Source organism: Molothrus ater, chromosome Z, assembly GCF_012460135.2.
Source record: "Molothrus ater isolate BHLD 08-10-18 breed brown headed cowbird chromosome Z, BPBGC_Mater_1.1, whole genome shotgun sequence".
NCBI lineage: Eukaryota > Metazoa > Chordata > Aves > Passeriformes > Icteridae > Molothrus > Molothrus ater.
Window position 1 is genome coordinate 58,781,403 of NC_050511.2, and position 19,908 is coordinate 58,801,310.

The 19,908-nt window shown below is 38.3% G+C and overlaps 1 protein-coding gene across 17 annotated transcripts in view; it reads right to left on the bottom strand.

Moving 5' to 3' along the window:
- Positions 1–14,337, bottom strand: part of MEF2C (myocyte enhancer factor 2C) — a 134,843-nt gene extending 120,506 nt beyond the window's left edge. For 7 of the 17 annotated variants that reach the window (XM_036403548.1, XM_036403544.1, XM_036403545.1 and 4 more), the window contains exon 1: positions 199–748. The gene's annotated coding sequence lies outside the window, so the exon portion shown is untranslated. Of the gene's footprint in view, positions 1–198; positions 753–4,371; positions 4,471–14,299 lie in introns of those variants that run through there. The other 10 variants (XM_054517988.1, XM_054517986.1, XM_054517990.1 and 7 more) reach the window with 5 other exon arrangements.
- Between the last annotated feature and the right edge of the window lie 5,571 nt (positions 14,338–19,908).

Below are 19,908 nucleotides of genomic sequence, written 5' to 3' on the forward strand. Positions count from 1 at the left end.
ACTAGAGATTTAACTCGTTTTTTAGCAAGCTACTTTTAAGCAACTGCGCAGTCACACACTAAAAGTCTGCAAGCAACCTCAATCCCAGTTTACATAAAATGACTGATAAATTATTCAAACGCGATAGGAAATGTACCTAGGGCTTTTGTTCCATGCCCACCACATTTTATTCTGACGTTGAATTTCACATGTACTTACATTGTAAACAGTTAGCTGTTTGGCTGATCAGACTAGTCCTTCAGATATTTTCCTTTCATAGGAAAAAGAAAAAATCCCTTTACTTCTTCCAGTCTTAAATATTCACCACCTGGTTCAACATGCAGCCGCCTTGAATCACACACACAACCTTCAAAGTCAATCCAATAAGCAGCCAGAAGATGCCTGGAGTGTGTGTGTGTGTGCCTGAGTGTGTGTGTGTGTGTGTGTGTGTGTGTGTGTGTGCGTGCGCGTGGTGCGCGTGTGTGTGCGTGGTGCGCGTGTGTGCGCGTGTGTGCTGCGTGGAGGAGGAGAAAGTGGCTGAGCTGCTGGTCGGATTAAAAGTAACCGGACTCGTCCTGAGATCGTCCAGGAAGGAAGTGGCAGCAGGCGAATGGGAAAAGGCGAATAGCTCACAGCCTCTGTAACATCGCGGAGGGGAAGGGGGAGGCGAGAAAGGGATTCAAAACATACTCCTGATGAGGTGTCCTTTTCTACTTCTCTCTCTTCCTCCTTTTTCTTCTTTTTATCCTGTCTCTATTTCTCTACCTCTCCCACAATCCCAAAGGAATGACTCTCTCTTCCCGAGCTGAAGAAATAATCAGTTTCAGTCTCGCAAAAAAGGGGCGGGATCAGATCTCGAAAGCGTTTTAATAAAACAAACATAGAGCAGCAGCAGCAGCGGCAGCAGTTCCTTGCCCCTCTAGTCTAAACTAGATTGATAAATTGCTCCACTACACTACTTTAATTATGTATATGGTATGCAGAATAAATCACTGAACATCAGCACCTCAATCAAGCACTTTTAAAATGATAATTGCATCTTCGGTGAATCAATCTTTCCATTCCTGACATTTTGCTAATTTTAGTTTTACGGTGGGGGCAATGGCATATGCCACACGCAAACCTAATGACATCCTTTATCACACAAAGCGAAGACAAGGCGGCGAGCCGCTGAGTGTTTTCCCCCTCCTGCCGGGGTACCACAGCGTGCAGGAGGGCTGCGAACCTGGGAGGCGGGCATTGCCCGCGGCAGCGCATCTGGGGCCAGTCAGCGCGGCCGGTCAGGTCCCGGCTGTGGGGAAGTAACCAAGCTCACCGCACCCGGGGACCTGCGGAGCCCAGGGTTCGGAACGCCCCTGCGTGTCGCATGCCCAGCACCTCCGAGGCGGTACCTTCGGAGTGGCTTCACCTAGGTCGGGAAGGGGCGGGCGCCGAGAGGGGGCAGCCGGCCCACGGTCTCCAGTGCGGCCCAGAGGACGCCTACCCCTGCGCCGCCTCCGGAGCGCAGTAGGGCTGCGGTCCTCCGGCACTTGCCCCCGCCCCCGAGACCTCCTGCCCAGCCCTTTGGCTGGGCTCCCCCTCCCAAGACCGGCGCCTGCTGAGCAGCCCAACTTTCCCAACTCATCTGGCTGCTGGTCCCGCGACAATGGGGAACTGCTCCTGCGCAGCACCGGCCCAGCGGTGCTTTCCCCGCGATCAGCAGCGGCCGGATCCGGGCCCGCTCGCCTCCTCGAGCATGTCCCGGCCACGGGAAGCTGCCGGAGACGGTCTCGTGTCAGTCTCACCCGCAGATATGCAGCATTGAGAGCACGCTGTGTGTGGACAGGGCTTTATTTTTTTTAATAGGTTCAGTCGCTTCTAAAACTGGACTGAAAGGACTGCACTGTTAGTTTGAATCCAGATTAAGCACATGCAGTGATTTGAGTAAAACTGGATCTTGCACATACTTTTAAAATTTTTGTGCCGATAGCCAACTTTTATGATCCTTTGGGAGGAGCAGGGGAGTTTGTAAAGAGTATTATTTGTATGATAGATTAAAGTACTGGAACAGCACATGTGAAAAAACCAAATGACTTATTCAAACACAGAGATAAATATCTATTTGGGTTATTTTAATGCAAGTCCTTGGTCTCACAGTCTTTTCCCCTAGAAATATCTCATTGGGCCACTGACCTACTTCCAAAGTATTCGACAGTGAATAAATACCTTTTCAGTTCAACTGTACTCTTTAAAACATGGATGCTCAAAGAGCAGTCAGAGCAAAACAAAGCTCAGGTAGTTCTAACAGGCACCCTGCAATTACTCACAATGCAAATCCTTAGAGAATATTGAGGGTCTCATCCGTGTCATGGTCTGTCTGGATGAGAGTGCACCACTCTCCGTGCAGTGACATGCTACAAATGTACCCACACCAATAATGACAGTGATGCTGATGTGCTCAGAGCTACCAGGCAATCAGATACAAGTGAAGCACATTGTACACGGTGGTAACAGGCACATATGCACAGCAGTGTTAGCACAGCCTGAAAAACACTGGGAAATAAATACTTTCTCAGCCTCAGGTCTGCTGTGAAGCACAGCAGGAATGAAATACAGAACAGTTATACAGGTTGTACCCTTGCTATGCCTCTTCCATAGACAATTTTGGTCTCCCAGTGTGGCACCCAACTATCCAGTAATATTTGTATATTCTTAGTGGCAAAAAATAGAAAATTATGTTAAGACTTGACACGTTTGTGCTCTAACTGAAAATGACTGTCATCTGCTTTATTTTATGCAGGATGTGTAAGTTTTCTGGTGTCTGGTAGTTGATAACACAGCCCTTCAACTGGCAAGACAGAACGTGAGCACTGTCATATTTTGAAAGTAGTTATTACAGTAAGAAAATATTTCAGAAAATAAAAGGATATAGCAGTTTAGAACTTCAGCTACACCTCCATGTGGGCACTTGTGGTCTAATCTTTTTATAGTGGTGACCTTCACATACTGGAGCACCTTAAAGCCATGCCAAGTTTTAGTCACAAGCACAATTAATCAAATCTGTGTAAAGGACATCTTGATTTTTACAACAGGATTCAGATGCCAGATGGACAAACAGATATAAGGGGAGGGATCAGGATTTGTCACTTGTTTCAGATTTAGACAAGGCATGAACTTATGCAGCATAATTTGAAGTGTTTGGGTGTTTTTGTTTCCCTCTCTTTGGATTTAATTTAAAAACCTGAAATAATTTCAAACAGTAAAAACCCCTTTGTGCTGATGTCTGTACATGTACTGAATCTCCACAAATGCACCCTTTTCAAATTTCTGGCACAAGAAATTTCTGTGGACAGCTTTTCTGCTGTCCACTGTCCATATATAGATCTGCTGACAATTTTTTCCCCCAATCTACCACCTGAGGCATGCAGTGTCTTAAACCATGAGACATTGGTCATAATGTAATAAGTATAAAATCAGCTCACCAAAGGTTTATTAAAAAGTGCATCCAAGTATCTCTTTACAAGTGTGATTACTTCAAGGTAACATTTCCTTTGAAGATGATTATCAAAGTATATTTTTGTTCTTTTGTGGATGCAGAACATATTTTTCTATTAGGAGAAATGAGATAGCCATCCTTTAATGGTATTTAAAGGGAAAAGCAGTGAAGTTACTATGAAATTACCCACCTCCTTTGTGTCTTAACTCCGGGCTAGCTTGGTTTCTATTTTCGGTTTAAATTTCTGCTAAAACCCATTCCACTCTACACCTTGCTTTCTTCCACCACCTCCTTATTTATAAGAGCAACACAGTATAACCCTTCTTCCCATGTCTGGCTGCTTTTAAACTTGGCCCACGCTGGGTACAGCTCTTGAAGAGAGCTTTATGAAATTATTTTAAAGTGAGCTGGGGTGGTTGCCACAGCAACCCACCCTGAGAGAAATCGAGGCTATAGATTAATCTACCCCACAAGATTATTCAACTGTAGTGTATTTGTTCTTCATTCATTCAGAATATTCCCTCGAACCATATGCTTTTATAATAAACAAAAACATACAAACTCAGATAATTTCAAAGATAGCAGGGTTGTATTGCAGGAGCACAAATTAATTGCTTTGTAAACCTCTGCTATGAGATGACATGTACTTGATTCCCTGCAAAATTTTTTGATTGAAAATAAAAATATCTGCAAGGTATGCATTTTATTTATTAACTTAAAATAAATGGCATGCCATTACAAAAATGGTGTTATCACCACACACATCATGCAACAATTACAGAAAGCCTTTGTCACAGCTGTACCTATATGTATATAACACAGTAGAGTTTTGCTCTCCAGGTTTTGCTTTGAACAAAAATCTAAAAATAATAAATAGTTTTTGGTGGTATTAAATGTAAAAAATATTAAACACTCACCACATACACCCTCTTTATTGTCAAAATCATCCGCCTCCAATGCTTTACTTAATCTTTCCCATGGTAGTTACTTCACAGTTTACAATTCGTGTTCGGCACCTTGGATGTTTAAAAGCACAAAAGTAGCATATTATTAAAATTCAAACCTTCAATATATTTTAGGAGATTAATGAAGTAATTTCTATAAAAAGAATATGAATCTTTACTGATGTGCACTTAGGCCTATCTTACGTAGCTTGACGTTTTCCAAAGCTGTTATAAACTCCATCTAAATCCTACCTTAGGGATGATATACTATCAGTAAAATTACAAAACTATTGATTGCAGGCTGTACTTATCCTCCAGTTGGTATTGATACTTTCACATGCATTTTGGAAAACACAGCCATCTCATTGTTTAATAAATGCCTCTTTAAAAGGCCAGAGTGAATTATAAAGTGGTAAAATTCGGCATATTCATTTTGTTCCTTCCATAAAGGACCAGGTATCTATCTGCACAGGTATGGGTAGTGCTGACTCCAGACATGCATCTCCTTGGGTCTCCTTTGAGGAAGGCAACCAGGTAGCACCCACAGAACTTTTTTTTACCCCAAATATTCATTTTTCTCTGCACACGTAGTTGTGGAGAGGGAGTCCCAACTGGAACGACTTGGTTTTGAGGGGCAACCTTTCTGGCCTCTGCCCCAGCCCCTCGCACCTGCACACATCATTCCCCGGGCTTCTCATCATTTATTTATTGACTTGTAATTTCTACGTGCTGGGCTGTTCCTCCGGTGATGTGATCGGGAGACACAGCAGGAGTAGGTAGGTACGACACTGGTCTCTGGCCCCGTCTCTTCCTGCTCCGCGCATCTGGCGGCGCCGGGCGGGGCAGCGAGTGCCAGGGGGTCCCGAGTCGCCCCGGCTCTGCCGGTGCCACGGCCGCCTCCCTTTCCTCGTCCCCGTTCTTACAGGAAGACGCTGGGGCGGTGCGGAGGCGGTGTAAAGCCGGCCAGGCGCCGACTGACGCCAGAGCGGGTGGTCCCGGCGAGGGCGGGCGGCGGGAGCAGCGGCTGTTCTACTGCAGCTATGGCTATGTGGAACTGGCCGGGAATAGCAAAGGGTTGGGAAATCCTGACCAAAGGCCGGCTCTGAGGAGGCTGAAAGAACCTTGCCACGCGTCCCCTGGCAAAACTGCCCTCATCGGGCCCCTCCGGAGCCTGTTCAGAGCCTTTGCCCACGGCTCCGACCTTTGGAACAAGTGGGTGTCGCCACTATGGCAGGCTCTGCAGTGCCAGCGGAACCTGTGTGGCCAATCCGTCAGCTCAGGGCCCGGTTGGAGCAGGGGCGCTGCCCGCCAGCCGCGGGCGGGTAGGTGGTGGGTAGTCGGAGGCAGGGTTCCGGGACTTCAGAGGGGGTTGGAGTGTCCAAACATATAGGGCCAGCCTCGGGAAGCTACAGCAGCACATGACAGTCCTGGCACGGAGGCAGATCGGTGTTCAGCTGGATGGTTATTGAAGCCGTGGGGTGAGTGAGGTTAGGCTTGGAGTTCGACTAACACAGGGCATTTATCTGTTACTTCCCAGCCTTTTGGAAAAAATGTTATTTCAATTCACCACTCCCCCTCTCCTCGCGAGACCGACTTTTTTTTTTTAAGAGGTTTTTTTTTTATGCTCCCCTGCTAATATTTTTAAGGGCCTTTGCAGGGAAGAGATTGATTTTAGAGGGGAAAAAGGCTGCCAAATGTGTTAAATCAACAGTGAAAAGGGGGTTTGTTTGTTTTGCTAAATTGATCCTGTTCTAGTAATCTGCAGTGTTTCATTTTTACTAAAGGCAGTTTCTGAAACTGTAGTTTGCAAGTTGCTATTGTCCTTTATATACCTCATAAACAGCTGCCCAAAGATATTTTTTTATCCAAAACAATTTTGAATTGTAATTTTTAAAAAATGGTTCTCAGACTAGAGATTGGAGATAACTTTTTCATAGACAAATCCATTTTCTTTCAAAGATTAGACTTAACTAAATTTGTCGTAAAGAGTATAAAAATAGTATTTATCACTTTGTTAATGACAACACAGACTGATATTAGAGTTAAATCTGTCTACTCTTGCCACACATGCATTTTAGAAATAAGTAATTCTTAAGGTAAATATCTTTTTTAAATTTTTTCTTCAAAATTAGACTGAAATGGCATCTGAAGGAAGTTAATAGCTATAGAAATCCCAAATCTCCTGCTTAGTGTGGAACATGGATGCTGTGGAGCTTATATGGTATGTCCAAAGTCCCCTGAAGTCTGTTGAAATGCAGTGTACTCTGACAGGCTGAGATGAGATACTAAAATGGAAGCTCAGTTCTATGTCACTACTCACCCAGATCCAACTTCTGCCTCAAAATTAATCTTTGGGTTTGCTCTAAGTCCAGTTCCTGTACCAGCCACTATCTCTCTGTAAGTAATTCAAATGTACTTAGCATGCTATGCCAATGTTCCACCAAATGCATAGAGTTTATATATACACATATGCATTTTAGGGGTATAATGCTTGTAGTCCATGATCTTACTTAAGTGTAAATATAGGAAGAATTTAACCTACTAACCTCTTGTTGAAGTTTAAGGACTCCAAAAATGTGTGTCTAGACTTGTCTGAAAGAAATGCATCTAGGGTTTTTAAGATTTCCAGTGCTAGTAAGAAATTGGCAAGCAAAACTTCAGTCTCAGACAAACTCAAATCTCAGTAACTACTTTCAATTCTACATCCCTTCCCCAGTTTCTTCTTACATAAATTAGGTAAAATTTCAAGCTAAATGGGCTTTTTCCCCCCCCTTATGCAAAAATACAAAAATAGATCAAATATGAGCTTAGAGTGGAAATTTGGAATCAATATCCCATCTTAATAGGGTTTAAGTACAGGAATGTATTTGAAGAATAATTTTGGAAATGCTGTCATTTTCATGAACTGGTGTTCATGTCTATAATTCTGCATCTTCATATGCAGAAACATCAGAATTTTATTTCAAAAGCAAAGCATTTGGTGGAAGTGTAATTTGCTGTGTGGTCTAATACATCTGTGATTAAAGTCTATCTAGATTGTTAAACAGCCTTCACCCAAGAAATACAGTATCTTCACTATTCAACTTGATTGCTAATATAGAAGAACTACCTCTCACAGCTTCTAGAATTGATGCAGAGGAAGATAACTTTGTATTTCCTTGTTAATTTATGCAGCTTTAGAAGTCTTAAACCTCTGTATCATTAGCTGAGTATTTCTAAAGTTCCTGCTAGTGCAGTTCCTTCTCCTTATCTCCAAGAGGAAAAGCTTCCATAAATTGTTTCAGAATTAGCATTTAAGTAAGGAGCACCCTTTTTATTCCTTCTACCACATTTATTTGTCCATGTGATTGCCTTTCCTGAATAAGGAGAATCTCTCTATGATTCATTTTCATTTTGGGAAAAGCTGGTAGGAAACTAGGAAAATATTTTTTAGGCTGTGCGTTCCTTCTCTTTTCCAGAAATGGAATTGCCTGACTAAGGTATTGTGATATTTTCAGATATTTTGACAAAAAATGCACAACTTAAAACAAAAAAATATGATTGCACCCCCTTGCTAATTATGTGACACTCAAGCTTTTGTCTGTCTTGCACTGAGTGATGATGTGATACAGAAGCAGACAGCCATAAATGGCAGAAAAGGCTTAATTAAGTATTCTGCAGCTGCTACAAATTGGATCAGCATCTGCATCTGTGTAGACAATGAAATTCATGGTAATTTTGAGGGCCAAGCAAAGTGGAGGTTTGTTTTGGATGGACGCCTAGCCACAATTCAAGCAAAATTCAGACTCAAATATGTTCTAAGGGGGAAAAAAAATGTTGGTCAACTTCATCTCCTGTTGCTGAAAGCCAATACGGTTTCCCATTCTGGCTTTAGATGTTCATTCCAATGTCACACATGAAAGGCATCTCTTAGACTGTTCAGAGAGTCTGTTGAGTTTTTTCCCCTAAAAAATAAATCTCAGGAGTTTTCCAGATTAGACTTGGAGCTATATTTTTAGATAAACAACCAGCTTTTTGCAGTTTTTCGACGATTTGCCTCTATTTCTGATTTCATACCACTTTCTGGAACCAAAAATGGAGTAAATGATGCACAAATGTTAATGATTAATAATCCAACTTGTTCTAACAGAGATATTTTCACCATAAATTGAATATAGAATACAAGAGCGATAGATTAGTATCTGGGATGAGGGTATAAAGGTATTACTCTGAAACTTTTTTATACAGATATGCTTGTATGCATATACCAAGAAATAATAGGTTATTCTCTGGACATTTTGACAAAATGCACTGGTTTTAGGTGTTTTCAAACTCTTCTAAATTCATAGTTTTGTTTTGTGTTTGAACAGCTCTAAACACAAGTGTTGATCCAAAAATATGTCTTCTAAATGCTGATGTTATACTAAATCTCTGTTGTAAAAACAATAATTAATACAAATATTTCATTAGATCATTTAGGGAGACCTTTTGAAAGTTGAAAGCTCTTCTTGATAAGTGAAGAACTCTTAATTTCTGTGATCATAAATGTAATTTCACAATAGTTGGGTCAGCTTTTAGACATGATTATGCCACTTATGTTAATCTATCTAAACCTTCCATGAGCATCCTGCTGTGGGGCTTTAACTCTTCCCATGAAAGTACTTTAAAAAAATATTATTGATGTAAAAAGGAAACTAAGCCTCTGGTCATGTTTGGATTTGTACTTTGGTTTGGATGTATTTAATCTGAAATTGTTGTTACTGCCATATGATCTAGTTTGGTCTTTTTTTTTACACTGCTGTATGATGCACAGATTTAAGTTCCCATTTCTGGTCTGTTATGTTATTGCAAATTTGCACCAATCAGAGCAGCAAGTTTTGATTTCAGCAATGATTTTACAGGTAGCTACCCTAACATGGCTAAAGGAGAAGAAATCTGATTACTGAATTGAAGTTCCTTCAACTGGAAATTATTTTTTTCAGGCAACTAAAAACCATATAGAGACAACTTCAGTGTTTTCTTTTCTTGTTAAAAAATTCAATTAACTTCATTCAAATATGTATTGAAACTTCTTGAACTGACCTAATATATTGTTAGCCTTTTTAGTTTTAGGCTCTCAGAAACAAATAAATATGTTATGGTGACTCTCGTACTTGTCTTTACATTTTAAATCTACAGCAGATGGAAGTTCTCTGCCATAAAACCTCTTTACTTCTGGACGTGACTGAATTGGTTTTTTTGCTGTTGCTCAGCTAAAGGGCCAAGAGCTGGGGAATAGGTAGATGTTTGGAAGGGGTTTAGAAAATTTTCTAGCTCCTAAGTGAGACTGAGGAATTTTTTTGTAGTCTACATATTCATGTAGGGGGAGATAAGACAATAGGAATATGGGCAGAAATAACTCAAGAGGACTGTTGCCAGTGGGGATTAAGCGGATTAAGAATTTTTGGATTAAATTGAGATTCAGTGAGGAGTTCCCACATCCTTTTTGCAGATTAAACCTAGCAGTTGGGATGCTATTGAAAGAATGCCTTTTCCCAGGAACAAAGAAACCAAGTTCTTCTTTGCCCTAAGTGGAAGCCAGTTCTCTTGTATTTCTGTGGAAGAATGCAAGCCTAAATCTCATTTCAGAGAGATTGAGGTGTAGTATTAAATGGCTAATGCATTGAGTTAGTGCAAGGACACATAAATGGGCAAATTTTTTTTTTGCAAGGGTAGGAACAATCTCTTGATATACAAGTAGATTGTTTCACAGTCTCTTCTATTTTTCTCAGTGTTAATATACTCTTTTAGAATTACTGCACACAATAATAATTTGTTATTACCAAGCATTCTTTCTACAATAATTTTAAATTCAGGAGATGGATTGATAGAGAAAGGGCAATTTGCATATAGTCATATAGGACTTTAAAAAGTAAAGGAAAAGAATGAATGCTGCAGGTATCTACAGCAAAAACTATAGGAAGCATCCATTTTGTGTACTTCTGTATTGTTATTTTTAGAATAATGAAAGAAAGTAGAGAGAAATTAAAATTATTGGGGGAGAGTTTTTTGTTAAAAAAAGAGTCAAAACAGAAGATAAAATGTAGCAACCCATAAAGAGAAATGTTTGATTTGCAGGATGAAGTCTTAGCACATTGTTATCATACTATTCAGGTTTTAACTTTTTTGCCCGAACAGATGTTTCAGGATACAGTGCATCAGCTACATTAACATTGGATTGCACTTCATCTGCCATAAGTACAATTTTTAAGTATGTATGTAGAACTAGTAATGCTATATAGCTATATTTATGAACAAAGCTGTAATTGATGTTTCATTCGTTCTATAATTTTATTAATTTATTTTTATTATTTTTGCCTGTGCAGTTATTTTACATCTTCCAGTAAACTTGTGTATGTTAGCTTAAATTTAGATGTGTATTCTTTGCAAGCTGTATTGAACTTGATTTAGAATCCAGTGCCTTTAAAGTTATGCATAGAAAGCACTGTGCTTTTGTCTTTATTGAAGATTTCTTAAGTGGTGCTTTCAGAGCTTGTCTCCTAATGCTTAGTTGCTTTCAAAGGAGCAAACCCATATCTGACTATGCAATAGATTGTCACCACTTTAATTGAAAAGGACAACTCCCATTGACAAGCAGTTTGTGTACCTGTACACTGTGACAAGGGGTATCCTTTTAGCCCTTGTTACCTAGTTAATGGTGAATCTAGAGTGCAACAGCATTTTTTAAATGGGTTAGGAGGGTGGAGCTCCAAGCAGTCATTGAGAGTGGGTGCTTCTTCACCCGGGAATCAGCCACAGTGGGGTGCAGGGGTGGGGAGCAGCTGCAAAGACATCTATTTGCAGCCACCAGGATAGCTCAGGGATGGAGCCCTCAGGCAAGGCTCCAAGTGGCTCTCTACATTGCCAGCAGACTGGCAAAGAGGAGAGTTCTCCACTACTCCTAATGGTAGTCTGAATCTTTGATTTCCATGGCGACTGTCTCAGAAAAATAACGAATTAAATTCTGAATGAAAACATGAATTAATGTTTTTGTTCAGAAAGTCCAAGAAGAAAGTTATATACCTTTTTTAGAATAAGGTTTTGCTGACTGTACCAAGGGGAAAAAATGATAAATTTAAAGTATATATCTACATTCATATATATATTTGTACAACACAGACTTTATATGCACAGGTGCGTGTGTGTGTATAAATAAAAATGCACATACACTTTAAAATAGAAGCATAAAATGGAAATTTTTCATGTTTAAAGTACTCTTGTATGAAGCTGTAATTACAGCTATTCATTCTATTCCCTCACTGATTTTTTTATCATGCATTTCATCTAACTTTTATATGCAACTTCACTGCCTTCAGTGGAAAGTGTCCACTTTTTACCAGTGTAAGTAAAAGCAGAAAGTGATGAGATGCTTCTAAAATATGATGTAACAGTATATGAAAAAATTTGAATTAACTTTTGAATAAGAGAATCCAGATTGTGAATCTCCTAAATTGAGATTTTTACCAAAGCTTTGTGGTTAAATCCCATTTTTTATTTACATGCATTATGGAAAAACTAATATAGATATTCTCCTTTCACTAAAACTTGGATTTTCTGGAAAAGACAAACATAAGATTGAAAGCTGAGCTATGCTGTAGGTTAAAAGAAAAAGAAAAAAAGTTGTGGAATAAATTTCCATAATTTACAAAATTAACCACAGAGCTCTTAGTTAATAGGGAATAGTTGGTACAAAAATAAAAGAACGTACCAGGCATTTTAGGGGTGATTCTCTTTCTAACTGAAGTAGTTACAAAGTTTCAGTGCATTAAGTTAGGTTTTCCTATTTCTTAATCTCTCAATATTTCATTAATAACAGAAATATTTCAGAATTTCACTTAATGTGCTGAAATCTGTTGATGAAAAAATAAGAAACCAGAAAGACTAATTAAGGTTACTCATTTAAATTTAATGGTCTACATTATCTAGTGAGTAATCTCTATATTTTGAAACATTAAACAACCTTTTTCTAGAAAGGGAAAGCATGTTATACTAAACTTTCATTTCACAAAATACTTTTTCTCTCAGTACAGTGAAATATAGAAATAACCACTGGAATTTCATGAAATTATCCAGGAGTTTGTCACACTAATTACTTTTTCCAAGCCTTTAAAATCAATAAAGCAAAATGCTGATGAACTTAAAGTGTACAGAACTAAAGGCTCTAAACTGCAGGCTGTATGTTTTTTCTTGTTTTGTGTGGCATGAACAATGTTTAGCTACCTCCAGGAATTGCTGTTAGTATTTACTGACTTTGCATTTAACGGTGCTTGGTTTTAATGACTGTTTAGGGGATTTGGTTTCCATACATTACACATGATCTACGAAAGAACAGAGTTTTACAGGCATTGCTCATTTTAAAGGCAGCTCTAGTTTTGGGGGATTTTGTTTGTTCTACATTTCATACTTGATCAGAAAATATCTTTAATATTTAGAAGTTTGCTTTATGCTTTGATCAGTAATGTTTTATCCTATTGACCTTTTATTCTCACATACAGTAGAATATCTTTTCAGCAAACAAAAATGTTATTATTTTCATGTAGCACATTCTAAAACCAGAAATAATGTCATCTCCATTTTCTTGTTTCTGAAAATGAAGAAAATGGATGACAACTATGCCTGATCTGCTTCTGCTGAGGTAGGACCTCCCTGTCAGCTGTACAGGTCCCACACGAAGCAACCTAGCAGAAACAAAACCAAAGATCAGGGATGTTTAAAAGGGCATTGTTATTCAGGTATTATTGTTCAGCCTAATGTTAGACTACTCATTGCTGACATATCATTTATTTTGATACGTGGGGAAGCTCTACTACAGAAATAGTCTAACAGTATATTGACGTATGATTCCTTTTTCTCCCCCATTAGTGTCTTCTATGCTGTGCAGTGACTTCTAACTATGGAATCTGTTTACTGAAAAAGACTCATATGGTTAAGTTTTTTGTCTGTTTACTCACTTTAATAAATGTTTTCAATTTAAAACAATTTGTAATGAATACTGTGAAACTGTAGAAAGAATGAGTTCATGAAATAGAAATAATAACAAAAAATGCTTTTCTCCTCTCAAAAATATTTATTTTAATATGTGGTCATATTTCCCTGCATTTTTACATTAATCAAAATCTTATTGTTCTAGGAAAAAAAAAAAGAAAATTCCCCCATCATCTAATTTTCCAGTTGTTATGCAAATTAAGGAATATACACACAGGCATGATTTGTGGTTTTAAAACAAGGGAATGTGTAAATTCATGATATCTTTAAAAAGCACCATGTCAAGCACTTCTCTCATGGAGCCTGTACCTTACAATTTACATTTCAGTTTAGTATAAGGCAACCAGTTTGCATGAGAAATCTTTGATTGTCCTGTAAAATGCTTTAAACAGTTAATTTCACTCATTACAAAGAAAACTTAGTTGATGTTCAGAAGGAATTTCTAAGAATTAGAATGACTGCTGAAGTTCCAAATACTGTGCAGTCTACAGACAAGAAATCCTTTTGGTTTGTTTGGAAATTACAGGATAACTCATTTATTTTAAAGGATGCAGATGGAGAGCACAGAGTACAACCTCAGCGAGCAATGTCTAGCTTCTGCTGTTCCTGCCTGTAATCCTTTATTTTCTTTCCATCCAGAATCATAGAAACAGTGGAAAGAAAGTGACTATAATTATACAGTCAGTTTAAAGAAGCTTTTCTTGGCAACAGAAGATAAAATCAAGCACTGTATCAAGTTAAATGCAAAGCATGCTACAAAGCTTATCTGTTTGCTCTTGAAGAAAGCTTTGTGAGAGTAACCATGAGCCTGGAGCTGAAACACCCAATGCTGTGGTAAGCAGAACATTCCAGAGACATAAGAATAGTTTTTTAATATTTTTTTTCTATTAAAACTCACCAGTGCCCTTCTTCTGCTTCTCCAGGAAGTTGTACCCGTCAGCACCTGCTGAGGGCTTCGTTGATCAAAAAAATCAGGTAAAAAAATCCCGGTAGAATAAAGCCAGACCAGCTGGCTTTAAAGAGAAGCCCCCCAGTTTGGGTTGTGTTTGCCTCACTCACCCTCTGCTCTGCAGACCCAGGCTTTTTCTCCTTTGGATGTTGACCTGTAGGCTGTGTGATGTGTGTGCACAAGTGTCTGGCAGGCCAAGGTGCACCTGCTTCTGTCACTCCTGAGTAAATTTAGCTGTAAAAGGTATCACTGACAAGCAGACCTTTGTCAATGCTGGCAAATGAACAGAGCATTGCCATCCCCCTTCAAAAGTATTCTGCAAGTTCAAATGGAAAATATTTACTCGGTAGTCTTATCCAGTATCCAGGAATTGCTCCTTCAAGAGGAAGGAAGGCCAAGAGGCTCACGTATGGCAAACAAATTTCTTCCTTTAAATAGATGTTAAAATTACATTATTCGAAGAAGAATCTATGAACAAGATGAGGCTGTGTTCTCTTAATTGTGGCTGGAAGAAAACTTTTTAAAAATAGGAACACAGCACACAGAACTTTAAATTCAGGTTGTTAAATTGTGCTGTTAAAGTTGATTATCTTTCTCTTCCATAATTCATTGTGATTTTTATCCAAAAAAGTATTAGAAAACTTAAACATATCCCATAGAAGGTATTAATCTCATTCCCAAAATTAAAAAGCATGCAGAATTGAGAGTCTGAATTTCAAAATCACATGTTTGTGATTTGCTACATTTTGTAGCACTTATGCTGTCATAGTCTAGGAACTAGACCCTTTTAAAATGGGACCTAAAGTAAATGGAGGGTCTTTTGAGGGAAATGATCAAAACTTGGTATGCTTATCCTTATTGAATATTTATGATTTATTTATAGAAGGGTATTTATAATTTATATCTGCCTCTTGCTTTTCTTTTTCTCTTTTTTCTTCCTGGAGATGGCTTCTGGTAATTGAAAGAGAAAGGTGTAATTTACACCTGTGTGTCTTCTCACAGAATTAAAAAAAGAGTCACCAACATAGGTGCCAGGATTGGTAGCAACATACCTAGTTACTCCACTTTCCACTTGAAAACTAGGCAATAAACTCAAGTGGCTTTAAAGAAAAAATTCAATAGTGTCTACTTTGCTCTAATATGCTGTTTAGAAGGAGCAAAATATTCCTTTCTAAGAAATGAGGCAAAAATTGCAGATCAGGAGCTCTTTGTAAGATAAACAAGGTTCCTATTTACTTACTTGTATAAACAACCACTCACCAAGCTTTATGTCTCTGCAGGGGCACCCTTTCAGATAGAAACATGGACCTTATTAGCATCATCTTGTATCCATGGAAACATTTTAAGTACTGCTCTCTCAATATGTACTTCAGTTATTCAGGGTTCAAGAGCTGAGTACCAAATAATTAAGTGTTTTTATTACTTTCTATGTGGAAGCTTGGTTCTTGGGGCTCATATCTGTCATAATAAAGATCTTGTACTTTCATGATGTTTGATAAAATCAAGTGTTTCATTTCCAATCTCCTATCCACTCTATTCTTAGATTAAAATTAATGTTCTAAAAGTCCTGATGAATTAAAATTCTGAAACTTTTCGTTATCCTTTACTGTTTGAAAAACAATGATCATAGTTCACATCACCATCTGACTAAATCAATGTTCTTATTGCATTAGTCTAGTCTGGTTTTCTATATTTATGAAAAAAGGAATAGGAAGAAACTTATAAGAAATCAGACTATTTTCTCTTTTTAACGGCCATACCCACTCATGTGGCTCTGTTGTAGGTCATAGAAGTTGAGAGCTTAATTGTCTTGAAACTGAAAAAAAGGATGAAATTAAGGGAGCTTATTCTGGGTTTTTACCCAGAAATGACTGGAAAGCAAAATAATAATTTTTCTTTCAAGATGTGTCTGCCACACTACTTAGTTAAAATATCAAAGCATAGAGCTAAGAGAAATAAGGGATTTTATTGATACTTCCATGTAGAAAAAGAAACATTGGCATGAGCTACATTTATTTTCAAAGCTATCATTCTGAAGAAGATCCTTTGCAGATCAAATGTTGTTATTTCAATATTATCTTGGCTCAAATTCAAAACTCTCTTGTAATTCCACCTATTAATTGGTACAATTAATGATGCACATTTTTAATGTACTGTGATTTAAAATATATGAAAATTTGTTACTTCTATCTATTAGTTAACATCTTCTATGTATTTTTAAAAAAATCCTGCCCTAATTTTGTTTATAAAACCATTTTCTTCAATTGAGCCAGGCTGAAACAATGAAATACCTTGTTAATCACAATGGCTATCAGAAAAACACATTTCTGTCTGTAAAGATCCAGTACTTCTCTCTGAAATGCTACTGTTTTAGAGCCTTGGTTTGGTAAGTATATATCCCTGCATATAATTTTCATTTACCACTGTTATTGTTTTTATTTGCCACATTGTGTCCACAGCACAGTCCCTGATGAGTGCGGATGGCACAAATGATTTCTCCACTAATTAGGCTGGAACAGTATTTGTGTAGAAATTCTGTAGAACTTTGATATGTGATAAAAACTGTTACCTTTTTGCATGCCAGATTCTCCATATCAGGTTTATACTTTTATTTATGGATATCTGTTTACAAATGTGTAATAATTTTATTTTAAAAGTGATCATAGCGTAGGCAAATTGGAGCTGCCTGACCCCCTTTGAAAGCCTCAGTGAGTACTCCGCCTGCGGGCTGGCCTGTTTGCTCTGCGGATTGCCACATGAGACCTAGGATTGTGATTGCTCTCAGGAACTTTTACTGTGAGCCAACTAAGCATATCAGAGAGGTGAAACTTTCAGCCTCCAGAGAAGGAAGCTGTGCACATGGCAATTTTTCCATTTCCCTTTCATCGTGTCCCTGACCTTGCTACAAGGTCAAGGTTGCTGGGGTACTAAATGGGAAAGTAGAAAGAGAACCTAATCTCAACTCAGCCCTCTATGTGTTCAGCCTGAGGTTGATGAGGAACCTCTGACTTTGCCCATGATCTTGAAAAAAAAAAATTCAGCTACATTCTTGAAGGATTGCTCAGGTGCATTGCAAAATACAGTGAAAGCTGGTCTTGACTTTGCACCTTTTGAAATGATGAAACCAAGATTGGCCCTGTTGGATCTAGACTGGTAAAAATCCAATTCTTCCTAACCACAGACCTTGGGGAGAAAAAGGAATGAGGTAAATTGTTAGTGGTATCTCTTGGGCACATAAATCTTCATCTAAGTAATATGTTCTCAGCTTTATGATTTTTAGCTTTTTAATCCAAGATGTCTTTTTTTTTTTTTTTCTCCTAGCATTTGTTAAAGAATCACTTCCAAAATGCTAGAAAGTCAGCCTGAGCATATTGCAGATAAAATCTGTCTCCCTTCTCCATCACGCAAAATAGAGATTCAACATTTGGCCTATATTCAGTTTTTCAGGTGCTAAAAAGCTATGACAAAACTGCACAGATCGTATGATAATGGGCATATTATACAACTCTAGATCATCATATGCCTAACTTATTATTACTATTTTAGTTTTCCACAGATCACTTTTCTAGCACCATCAACTTAGGCATACTTCAGAAAAATAAAGACTCATTGAATGGTTTTTGAATTTATAGGTAAAATACAAATATGTAGGGAAAAAATCCGGGAAAAAATTTAAGAATATGACAAAGGAGCAGGTAGTATTTTTGTAAAAAGAAGAGTGAGTTGAGTTATGTGAAGACTCTTATGGACCATCAGCAGAACAAAATGCAGACAAGGAATTCTCCAAGGAGTAAAATAACCTCCTCTTATTTTTGAGCTATCAGAGCAAAAACAGGCCATAAATTCTCATCCTTTCTGAAGCATACCCAAATGAAAAGCACTGAGAAAGAAACCTGACTTGCTGAAAACCAGCTATGTTTGAGAAACTTGTGCACAAGAAAATTGGTTCAAATTTGGGCTAGAAAAGGTATGGGAGTCTGCTTCCACTGGTAGGAGCAGCGATTTTCGAGGAGGGAATTACAAAGTTACAGTAGCAAGGTGATGGAGTGTGAAATTCCCTGTTCACAAATTTACCCAAATAGGTGTAATGCAGCAGTAAATATACATGGGCAAATTTGCTTGTGGTGTCCCCTCTATCACTGTGCAAACTCTGAAAGGACAAAGGATGTAAATATATATTTGGCAAGTGAGAGAGAGAGAGCAATGTTACATAGGTTTTCCTGATACAGAATAGGAGCTGAGATTTTTCCCTAAAGAAAAAGTATTGAAAGGTAAATAGAAAGTAGAGGAAAAGAGTGAGTTTAGCTGCAGCATTCTGAACAAATTTGAGAAAAGGATGTAGGGCAGGGTTAAGATAGATAAGATGAGGTATCTGACAATTTAAGTGGTTGTTAGCAATGGTGGTGAACCACATTTCACAGAAAGGAAGAACTTTATTTAGGAAAGAAGTTGCACAGTAAAATGTTGGAAATAGGTAGGTCCATAAGATAGGCCCCAAGGTGTTGGGAGGTGTAATAGGTAGGTCTTTATGAAAGAGAATGGAGTAAATGCAGTGAGCTACAGAAGGAGACAAAGTGTTTAAGTAGGAATAATTCTGTTTGTGGCTGTTTGGAGGCAGAGGCAGATGCATGATGTGCAGCAAAACCAGTCAGATTTGACATAAATGTAGCTGAAGGCAGGAAAAAAGATTATCCTAGAATCACAGAATACCAAATTGGAAGGGACCTCAAGGATCATTTGGCCCAGCCTTGGAAAAAGCATGTCTATTAGGGTGGGAGAAAAAGAAAACTTTGGAACATACTTCTCTGCTTTTCCAGTTTTATGCTCTAAAGTGAAAACAACTTTTCAAAAAAGAAAATTAAAAGCACTCTAGGGGAAGAATAAACAAGTGAATCAGAGAAGAATCTGACCTTGCAGTGAGTTACTGATTCTGCTGAAACACTGAGACAATTGTATACACAACTGTACAAGCACATCAAATGCTTCTATTTGTAGATTTTGTTTAAAAAAATGCAAAACAAACTATGGGGAGAAATTATTCGTGTAGTCGGAGGGAAGTACTTTCTGACACATGCAGGAATACTGGGTAGCCAGTGTGTTTGTGTAATTCAATATGCAGGGCATAGGGGCAGTAAAGGAGGAGATGACACTGCAGAGCCCAAGTTTGGCATCTCATGTAGAGCAGCCTTTGAGTAGCTCTGTGAAGGTTGTAGCACTGCCTCAGTTAGATGAAGTTCATATAGAAGATACACACTAGGTGCACACCTATTAGGTGACAGGCTGATAATAAGGCTCATTCTAGGAACTACAAATACCAACTCACAGCAACCTGTCTTATTAGATTCTCTCACAGTCAAAATAATAAAAATGAAAACAAATTTTGAGATAGAAGTGAATGCATCTATACCACTGGAGTGAAAGCAGCTGTAGTCTGGAAGAACTCAGTTATGTATAGGCCATTATTTTAAATGTGCTCCAAGATTCTGTCACCATAGAAAAGACATGAGAACTTCCCCAGGAATGTTTACTGCAGAACAATTGACACTGGTTATTAGTTA